General features: G+C 36.4%; 1 long non-coding RNA gene across 1 annotated transcript; it reads right to left on the reverse strand.

The window, feature by feature from the left end:
- Positions 1-3,706: 3,706 nt before the first annotated feature.
- Positions 3,707-10,985, reverse strand: LOC142176723 (uncharacterized). The gene is made up of 2 exons (XR_012705471.1): positions 10,056-10,985; positions 3,707-4,973 (listed from the first exon to the last, which is right to left on the reverse strand). It is a non-coding gene; the product is annotated as an uncharacterized LOC142176723 (long non-coding RNA).
- Positions 10,986-11,315: the final 330 nt, after the last annotated feature.

The raw sequence follows: 11,315 nt of genomic DNA on the forward strand, positions 1-11,315 counted from the left end.
TACGGGCCAAGGGGGAGAATTGTTAGGTGTTTGTCTAGATTTTCTTACCATAATTGGTTTTTCTATTTCATGAAGGAAAGGACAACATATTTGTCATAATTGAGTTTTTCTTTTCCTAAAAGGAAAATATAATTCTTCCATATTTGGCTAGTCTCTTTTCTTGTAGGAAAAGGTTTGAAGTTCTATAAATTGAGGATCCGCCCTTCTCATTCAGTAGCATCCACAATGTAGCCATAGGGGTTTGAGAGTAGTATTTAGGGGGAACTTTACGGAACAAGTGTTAGTGTGTCACTTGTGTTTGCCTCTTCGTGAGGTTGTTCTCTCGATATTTTGTACTCTCTTTTTATATAGTGAATTGCTCATCCCTGCGGTGAATGTAGGCCAGTTGACCGAACCACGTTAAATATTTATGTCTCTTTTGGTATATTTCTCCTTTGTTGTCTGATTTATCGTCGTTCAAGGGTTGCTTTGCTAGACACCTGAATTTTTCGGTCCTAACAAGTGGTATCAGAGCGAGGTTCAAGACAGATTCATATTGGTGAGTTCAGTTCTAGCCGCAACATATTTGGCGATAATCGTAATTTTTTCTGAGAAATTTGACCCGTGTGCTATGCACATTGAGACAAACTTTGTGGCAGAGATTTGGAGATGTAACTTGTTGAATGCTTTATGAAGAAGGTGGATCAAGTTTATTTTATTAGAAAATTCGGGCCAAGGGGGAGAATTGTTAGGTGTTTGTCTAGATTTTCTTACCATAATTGGTTTTTCTATTTCATGAAGGAAAGGACAACATATTTACCATAATTGAGTTTTTCTTTTCCTAGAAGGAAAATGTAATTCTTCCATATTTGGCTAGTCCCTTTTCTTGTAGGAAAAAGTTTGGAGTTCTTTAAATTGAGGATCCGCCCTTCTCATTCAGTAGCATCCACAATGTAGCCATAAGGGCTTGAGAATAATATTTAGGCGGAGAACTTTACGGGATAAGTGTTAGCGTGTCACTTGTGTTTGCTTCTTCGTGAGGTTGTTCTCTCGATATTTTGTACTCTCTTTTTATATAGTGGATTGCTCATTTCCGCGGTGGACGTAGGTCAGTTGACCGAACCACGTTAAATGCTTGTGTCTCTTTTGGTATATTTCTCCTTTGTTATTTGATTTATCGTCGTTCAAGGTTTGTTTTGCTAGACACCTGAATTTTTCGGTCCTAACACATTTATCATGTTACTAAAAATGAATCTAATGGCCTTAATTTTTATCCTTTTTTATTTTAGACAAATACAATAATTTTAAATGATAACAAACATTGGGGAGTAAATTAAGATATTTTTCTCAGGGTATTTTGACATATTAGATCCGTCTATTCAATGTTGGAGTTTTGTTAATGTCAAAGGGAAAACAAGCGAGACGTCTTGCCAAGGAGGACAATGGTATGAAAAACTCCAAAATACAACGAAGGTTAAAATTGACCTTTTCCTTACAAAGATTTATTTTACAGTTTAAACCATCAGGTCAATTAAAAGATAATGAGATATAATCCATCCATAACACGTGGAATTAATACCATGGAAAATAAAGCGAATAACTGATGAACGCAAACCGCTGTATATAAATTGAATGCTCGCTACCCAAAATCCCAACCTGCGGGGTCGTGATGGCGCCTAACACCGCTAGCTAGGCGAGCTAACACATAATAGAAAATAAGAGAGAAATGAAACTACCTATCAATAGCAAAATAATAACGTAGTGAAATATAACTCTGAGGTGTACATGATAAGTCTAATGACAAACACTAACATTCAACCACCGCAAGACACGGAGTCACAAGCTACTAGTGTTTACTATATACATTGTCTTAAAAGAGATACAATATGTCCCGAAAAGTAAAAATGGTAGAATAAAAGGGGAAGATAACTCTAAGGCCTGCGAATTGTATGCAGTGCTACCTTGAGTCATCTATCTGGTATTCGCTAAGCACCTGTCACACCCCAACATTGGGAGGTGCAACTGGCACACGCGCCCGAAGGCCCATGCAAAAAAAAGAAAACCCTCGAGATCTATTTTTTGTTCGATTTCTGGTATCTAAAAGAGCAAAAAAAAAATGAATCAGTAAAGACCATTGAGACCTATTTTTGTTTTTTTTTTTACTGATATCTGTCCGAGCCCCGCTTTTTCGTTTCCAGCCTCTGTTTCATGTGTGTGTGCGTGTTCTCCGGCGAGTTCGTCGCTTCTTGGCAAGAGAGTAATTAAAGGGTCGTTTGGGGTGGGGTGGTTAGAGGGAGATCAGAAATCAGGGAGGGGGAGTCTCCTCTATGCTGAAGCGGCGCTGCTGATGATCCCCCTATATTAGGCGTTATTTTAGGTGTATTTTTGTGTGTCCCTTTCAGCTCATTTAGGTGTTGGGTCAATTTAGGGGTTAGGAACTATTATATAGGGATAGAGATTAGATTAGGGGTATGAGCCTAGTAATTATGGGTTTGAGAATTATGGGCTAGGTCCAAAATTAGGCCTAAAAATGGGTTGATTGAGCCCAATTTTTATTCTTTTCCCCAAACGAGATTAAAATACGACCTCATTTATTAATTATTCATACTTAAGTAAAATAACTGTTAAAATAAGACTGACTGTTAGAATAAACCTTTTTTTTGGTATTTTTCAATATTAAAAATGACTACAAAACATTAATAAAACTATTTTTTGTAATTTTCATTTTCTTGTAATAAAATAAAGTGAAAGAGTCAAAATTAGTTGAAATAGTGATATTAGGCCTAGATTAAATATTTACGTGCTAAAATATGAAAAATCTTGGGGAGGATCAAAAATCACATATCTACAGCTGCCCCTTTTTGACTGGAAATGCGAAGAATTTTCAGACAAAGAATGATTTGACAGGTTTTTTGACCCGACCCTTATTTAGGGAGACCAAAACTAAGAGAAAGGAGAATGTGACCGAGCCCTGGAATCTGAGTTGTCCACATATCCTTGGCTATAAAGAAATCAGGCCACGTGTAGGTCAGAGGTGAGTGAGATGATGGAGTATGCCGAGGTGGAGAGCCGGTCGAGGTGCCGTTCTGCCGAGGTTCCGGTCCGCGGTCCTATTATTACATCAAAATCAAAAGAAATAAAAAAGACTATCTAAGTCTGTCAACTACGAGTTACAAGATTCCTATCTATAAATCTTCTGAAGCTTGATCTTGAGTCTTGAATGGTTCTTCATGCAGACTTTAGATTTGAACCTCGGCGCTTGTTAGCTGCAGGTGCTAGCTCGTTCTTCTTTAGCTTTTTGGATCAAGATCGGACATGCAGTGCTTGTAACCTCAGTCATGTCTTGAGCAATCCGTCTCTTGTTTCAGCTTCTGCATTTTGAATTCACTCCCTTTTTTCCCTTTTTTTCTTTTATATTTTTTTTGTTTTGTTTGTTTTTTTTAGTTCTGGACTGAGATTACTTCCATTTATCATCTCGTCTGTTGACTCGCCTTCTTGCCGCGAGCTTGTGCTACTTCTAACTTGAACTGTTTTCCTTTGAGACTTGAACTGGTTTCTCTTGAAACTCAAACTGTTTTCCCTTGTTCTTCAGGTGGGTGCCTGATTGCTGAAACTTGAATTGTCTTCCTTTGAAACTTACACTGCTTTTCCTCGAAACTTGAACTATTTTCCCTTGTTCTCCAGGTGGGCGCCTGATTCTACAACAAAACAGACAAAACAAAAGAAATTTTTCTGCCCCAGTTTGCACTAGGATGATTTGTGATTTATTAGCAAAACTATAAATCACCTACGCTGCTGATGGAGGATGCAATGATGAGAGCAAAATTAATGACTTGACTAGGACGTGCGTCTCCTATACGTGATTGAACCTGCGGAAAATAATAAACTAAGCTTGACTAAAGTAAAGACTGACCTTATTCTCCAAGTGGGGCCCCCTGATTTCAGGAAAACTAAACATTGATAATCTTAAGAAAACTAAAAAATGACTCCCCCTTTTTTTTCAAATTCAGACTTCCCTTTTTTTTTTAAAAAAAAATTATTATCCTAGCAGAAAATTCATCGAACTAGGTTTTCTATCTTAGGAGAAAGATTCATCAGACTAAGATTTGATCCTAGGAGAAAAGTCATCAGACGAGGTCTCTTTTCTACTTCTTTTTTGGTATCTTAGGAGAAAGGTTCATCGGACTAAGATTTCTATCATAGGAGAAAGTTCATCAGACTAGGTCTTCTATCTTAGGAGAAAGATTCATCAGACTAAGATTTTGATCCTAGAAGAAAAGTCATCAGACTAGGTCTTCTAATTTATTATCTTAGGAGAAAGATTCATCCGACTAAGATTTTAATCCTAGGCGAAAATTCATCAGACTAGGTCCTCTATCTTAGGAGAAAAATTCATCAGACTAAGATTTTGGTCCTAGGAGAAAAGTCATCAGACTAGGTCTTTTAATTTATTATCTTAGGAGAAAGATTCATCCGACTAAGATTTTGATCCTAGGAGAAAATTCATCAGACTAGGTCCTCTATCTTAGGAGAAAAATTCATCAGACTAAGATTGTGATCCTAGGAGAAAGTTCATCAGACTAGGTTTTCTATCTTAGGAGAAAAATTTATCAGATAAAGATTTCGATCTTAGGAGAAAGTTCATCAGACTAGGTTCCCTTTTTTTGTTATCTTAGGAGAAAGAGTCATCAGACTAAGATTTATATCCTAGGAGAAAATTCATCAGACTAGGTTTTCTATCTTTGGAGAAAGATTCATCAGACTAAGATTTATATTGAGAGGAAAATCCATCAGACTAGGACTTTTTATCTAGGAGGAAATATGTGAAGATCAATGGCAAGATTTTATGCACAATAGCAAGACAAATAAAGGCAAAGATTTGAGAAACTTCCCTTTGTCGGCTCTTCTCGTCTTTTCTTTTTCTTCTCTTTTTTTTTTTGTTGTTTTTTCATTTTTTTCTCTTTTTGAATCACTTTCCTTGCACCGATTTGTTCCTGTTTCATACAAAGAAAAATTTGTCAGTTTTGAAAAATGGTGATCGGTTTGTGGCCTTGAGTCTTGGGCAGCTTGGCTTCTGCTCAATCAGCTTGAGTCGGCTTCAAGAGCCTTTTGCTCTGCATCAACCCTAATTGTTTCACACCTAGTATCATTTGTACTTGCGGCTGAATCAGCCTTATCTCAACTAGAGATCTTTGCCTAGGTGACCCTTTCCGATATCTTGAATGGCTTTCTGCTTTTTGAGCAATTTGTTTGTCAAAGAGAATCACCAGTTATCTTTCTTGCGCTAAGTAAGCTGACAAGAGTCTTGGAGGGGGGAGATTTTGCATGAATCCTCGAGGCATGTTAACTGTAACAACTGAGTGTGCTAGCTAAATTTACTTTGTGCAACTGAAAAGCTAGTAGCAGATTTTGAAATCTTTTCTTGCTTATTTTGACAAGGACTGACTCAGAGTGAAGGACAGAATGATGAAAAGAAACAAGTATTAACAAGAAATGCCCATGTCGGAAGGATAGAAGGAAGAGTTTTTTTTTTTTCAATAACTAGCCTTAATGATCATGACATGCATTTTGGACTTAACGACCGATCTACCAAACTAATTCAATCTTCCCTTTTACCATTCTTATTACCTTTAAAGTCGGGCTTGTTTATGCTAATTTTTTGCATTAGCTTCACGCCTCACTTTTGACAAGTAGTGCCCCGAGGGGTTTTCACCAACAAGTCTCGCTCATTTATTCATCTCTGCTTACAGTCGCCTTACAGTGCCAATGAAGGTTTTCACTAGTAAGACTCTCTCATTTTTCTTTTTCTTTTTCTCTCTGTTGCTTTCTTGTGTGGGCAACTTGACAGTGTTCTATGTCGCATGACAACCGTTGTTCATTGCATGCTTCTCTTGGCATTCTTGAAGGCATATCGTGAAGTCTTTATTTGGAAGTTTTTGGATAGGGTTGGGCAGAAAGGACGCCATGAAGGCTCAAAGTAAAGGGGTTGTGGACTTACAACTCTTTGAATCGACTCTTAAAGTGAAATAAAATCTCTGCCCCAGTTTCAGATACTGGGGATTTTTGAAATTTTTTGTTTCTTTTTTCTTTTTAATTCTTATTTGGTTGAACCAAACCGTGAGGCTGCCTACGTATCCTTTTTAAGGAATCAGGTCGAACGTAGTTCAAACATCTGACCTAAACTATTTTTCATCTTTCTTTCTATTTCTCTTTTTTCTTTTTTATTTTTCTCTTTTTTTTCTTTTCTTTTTTTTCCTTTTTCTTTCTTTTTTTTAGTTGCCCCAGTTTCTATTTTTGAGGGCATGAACCTTCAACAGTTCTTTTCTTCTTCTTTTTTTTCACTTGAACTTTCAAAGAGCTGCCCTAGTTTGTACTCTTGGGGCATGGACTTTTCTTTTTTTTTTTCATTTTTTTTTGACTCTTGACTCTAAACTTGATTCCAAAAGGGGGTGGTCAAAGAAAATAACACAGGCTCAGAAGGGGTAATAAAGGGTATAAAGTGTTTGGGTAGCAGAAAAAGGGCCTCTCAGCCTCGAGAATGCCAAACATATTAGCCTTTCACATTCACGACATTGATGGACCTGTTGCTTTCTGGGTCTTTTTCAGTGTAAAGCTGTATGAACAATACTTTCCTTGCAGTGAATGTCCCTTGTCAATTCAGGTGACTTTTCTTGAATTTTGTCTTGATGAAGAAGATGCATTTTTCCACTAACTAATCTATTTTAAGTTGTCTGGAATAGACCATCTTTTGAAAAATATTTTCTATCTCTTAGTGCTAAACAAATTTCAACCCGTCCGATCATCCTTAAGACCGATCTTCTCAAATGATTCAAAAAGTAGAGATCCTTAACTTCTATGAGCATGACTGCTTTAGTTCCATGTAAACTTGGCTCATGCTTTTTTTTTTCCAATGGTTTCATGTCTCTATTCATCTTCAAAAGTGTCTCTTTCTCACTTATCCAATTCAAGACTAAATAAGTTTTCTAAGATCTAGCCAAAAATTCCTCATACATGTCATGTCACCAAAAACTAGCATTAACAGAACTATGCACAAAATGGACACAAAATGACTAACTGCTTTTTATTGAATAAAGGATAGCAGGGTCCGATAACACAAAAGAAGAAGAAAAAATGACAAAATAAGCTACCATGGCTAAAAGAGGAGTGACTTTCCAGTTACTAAGCAATATCTTAGCCACACATTCGCACATCAGCATTACTACGACATTTAACCATTTTGATTGCTTTGGATTCAACACTCAAATTTTGACGATCATCCCGAGCAGCCCATGTCCTATTGCTCAAATCTGGTAAAGTCAATCCCATATTTGCCTTCATTTTTAATTTTTCACCGCCAACTTGCTTACTTGCCTTTTTGTGACCTTGGATCAACAACAATGGTGTTTATTCCCTTGGTTGAGAAGATACTTTTATTTCCGAGAGATCTTGGATTGTTCTTGTGACTCGCCATTGCAAACCAACTAACCCACCACCTTTGACTAGCTTTTATTTCAAAATAACAACCATGTTAGAATAAATACCCATTCTTTTTTTCCTTTTTTTTCTTTTCTTTTTTTTTCTTGTTTCTTTCCTCTCTCTTTTTTTGGTTTTTCTTTTTTTTTCTCTTTTTCATTTTCCCCTTTTTTAAACCATTCGATCGAAACTGATGTTGGTTGCTTACGTATCATGTGGGAACATGAATCAGATCTTGCGTAGTTCGGGAAGATTAGAAACAAAGTAAATAAACTAACTCTTTTTGGATTTTGAAATTTATTTTTTTTCGAAAGAAATACTTACAAAGAAGAAAGTAGATATTTTTTGGATTTCGATTTGTTTTTTTTAAGATTTTTTTTGAAAAGAAAGACGTCTAAAGAAGAGGAAAAAAATATTTTCTTGAATTTTAACTTCTTTTTCTTTTTTTTTTCCTGAAAATTTCGAAAGAAAAACTTCTAAAGAAGAAAGGAAATATTTTTGGACTTTTACTTTTATTTATAAAAGGAATGCTTCTAGAAAAAGAAAATATTTTTGAATTTTGAAAGAAGAATGAAAATATTTTTGGATTTTTGGAAGAAATTAAATGAAAATATTTTTGTATATTATTTTTAAAAAAACGATTAGGGTCTAAAAGAAAGGCTTTCTAAAGAAGCAAGTAATGGAAAATATATTTTGGATTTTTTGAAAATTATGGGCCCGAACCGATGAGGTTTGCCTACGTATCTCACATCCGGTGAGAATCAGACCCGCGTAGTTTTCCTAGAACAAAAGAAAATATGACCTATTTTGAAATGACTTGTCTTTTTTTTTCTTCAAAATGTCAACAGAATTTTAGGGTAATTCAAATACCTACCTCTCACCCTCTTTTCTTTTCTCTTTATTTTTCGATTTTCATTTTGTTTCATTTTCTTTCCCTATTCTAGAAGCCAGTTAGCATGCAAGCCGAAGCAAATGAATACGCAAGTAGCAAGTAGGATGCATTAGGATGGTCTTTTCATTTCGGGTACACCTGTCCTAGATAGACCCAACCCATGTGTTGAGTCTCCAAAGTCAAATGCACATGATGCAATCAAACGTTCATACTAGGGATCCGGCATGAGGCTGCGTTATTCTAGGTTTAAAATCTGGGTGTATTGTTCTACACCGGGCTTACCCGAGCGGACAACTCGAGAGCCGAGGGAGGCTGCGTACCGGTAACCAAAAGATCATCCAGCTTTGCAACTTGTCCGAACCTCGTTCTATTTGGGATATGACACTAACAGAAAGAAGTCACGCCAGTGTGCACTCCTCAGAAGAGAGAAGATAGGGGTTTCGTAGCAGTTTATATACAGTTCAAATAATATCAAAGCGGTAAAAAGCAACGTTTAGCACATTAGTCCCAAACATGTACTAAAATCAGATAATAAATATAGCCAAATATAACAATTATTCTAAGCTCGAATTCTTGAACCCTGAACCAGAGATTCTGGGTCATTGTCCCCAGTAGAGTCGCCATAGCTGTCATACCTCCTTTTTACACACCCGAAGGGTATAAAAGAGTTTTTCCAATTAAAGTGACAATCGAAACGAGATTATTTATTTGAGAATCAGAGTCGCCACTTGGGATAATGTTATGGTGTCCTAAGTCACCGGTTCAAATCCTGAATTGAGGAAAAGATTGACTCTGTTTTATAGTCCGCGAACATAGAAATCCGGGTAAGGAATTTTATTAACCCGGGAGAAGGTGTTAAGCATTCCCGTGTTCCGTGGTTCTAGCACGGTCGCTCAACTATTACAATTGGCCTATTATCTGATTTTAATACATGTTTTAGCCTATGGTTCAACTTCAACTTTATAACAGCTTTTATTTAATATTTTTAGTAAGATTCAACGTCATATAAAACGCGTTTTGAACCACGTCACATAAATGCACCCGCAGTACGCAACACATTTTATCTAACGTTACTGAGATTTGGATTTGGGTCACATAAATGCGCACCTGAGTTTAGGAAGGTAAATTATTAAAACAGCGCGCCTAAAGTGACTACGCACTTTCAAGTTTGCGAGGGCCATGAAAATTTCAACTAAATGGCACACCTCAATTTTTAATGAGTTAAAATTAACTAAATGAGGGCCATGGTTATTTAATGAAAATGGCACACCTCAAATTTTCTATAAAAGTTAACTAGTTTTGTGAGGGTCATGGGCTTAGGGGTTTTATTTGGCATGGCACGCCTCAAATTATTTCAAGGGTTTTATTATTCGAAGTTGTTATAATAGGGTCACATCAAATACACCCCCGAATTTAGAAATTAGGCATCACAACTACATCACGAGAACCGTACCCGTAGCTATGACAATTTATTTAACTACCGCGCCTAAAGCAAACTACAAAAATTCAAGACATTTTCTACATTAATTAAGATAATTAAAATGAGGGCCATAGGTTATGTGATTAGATGGCGCACCTCAACTTATTTAAAGAATTTATACTCAAATTAAAGCGAACTACGGGTATTCATATCTAAAACAAACATTTAACATTAAGCTTGAAATAAACAAATAGGGGATGAAAGAGTTGAACATCAATATAGCGGGAGAACCTTTTCAAGCGCAGATTTGGAATCCTCAAAGTGTGATGGTCGAGCAGCATCAGCAACAAATTTCACAGCATGTGCCTCTTCATAACACCTCTCACAGATTGAGCGAAGACCAGGTTGACCTTTAAATCCCAAAATACAAGCTTTGTATTTGATACTTCAACGTGACCAATATTGAACCCACGGTTGGAACGATAAAACCTGGTGGAAAACCTTCCAAGTTTGAGTATTGTTGATTTTAATTTCTTTAAGTGTCATTTTCCAGCCTTGTCAATCCCAAAATAATGACATGAATCTTTGTCTTGTTAAACATGTATTTATACAATCCATAAAAAATGAAAATATCTCTATTTTCTTCTGTTTACTCTTAAAACTTTCGATATACATTAACATCTTCCAACCAGTGTACAAAGAAGAAGGCGACGCTCAACCGATCAAACAGTTCTGTTTAAAATCATTACCAAAGTTGAACATCGATGTGCTCTTAAACAAATCCGGAAATGAACAAGGACCAACGGAGGGACCTCAGACTACCCGGAAGGCTTCGAACCTCAATCGACACGAACACTGACTTCAAACGAGACAGAAATTGAAATAAAAAAGAAAACCATCGAGACCTATTTTTTGTTCGATTTTTGGTATCTAAAAGAGAAAAAAAAACAAATCAGTAAAGACCATTGAGACATATTTTTGATTTTTTTTACTGATGTCTGTCCGAGCCCCGCTTTTCCGTTTCCAGCCTCTGTTTCGTGTGTGTGTGTGTGTGTGTTCTCCGACGAGTTCACCACTGCTTGGCGAGAGAGTAATTAAAGGGCCATTAGGGGTGGGGTGGTTAGAGGGAGATCAGAAATCAGGGAGGGGGGTCTCCTTTATGCTGAAGCGGTGCTGCTGATGATCCCCCTTTATTAGGCGTTATTTTAGGTGTATTTTTGTGTGTCCTTTTCAGCTCATTTAGGTGTTATGTCAATTTAGGGGTTAGGTATTATTATAGAGGGATAGAGATTAGGTTAGGGGTATGAGCCTAGTAATTATGGGCTAGGTCGAAAATTAGGCCTAAAAATGGGTTGCTCGAGCCCAATTTTTATTCTTTCCCCGCAAACGAGATTAAAATACGACCTCATTTATTAATTAGTCATACTTAAGTAAAATAACTGTTAAAATAAGACTGACTGTTATAATAAACCTTTTTTTGGTATTTTTCAATATTAAAAATGACTACAAAACATTAATGAAACTATTTTTTTGTAATTTTTATTTTCTTAT

The sequence above is a fragment of the Nicotiana tabacum genome, chromosome 22, assembly GCF_000715075.1.
Source record: "Nicotiana tabacum cultivar K326 chromosome 22, ASM71507v2, whole genome shotgun sequence".
NCBI classification, from domain to species: Eukaryota; Viridiplantae; Streptophyta; class Magnoliopsida; order Solanales; family Solanaceae; genus Nicotiana; species Nicotiana tabacum.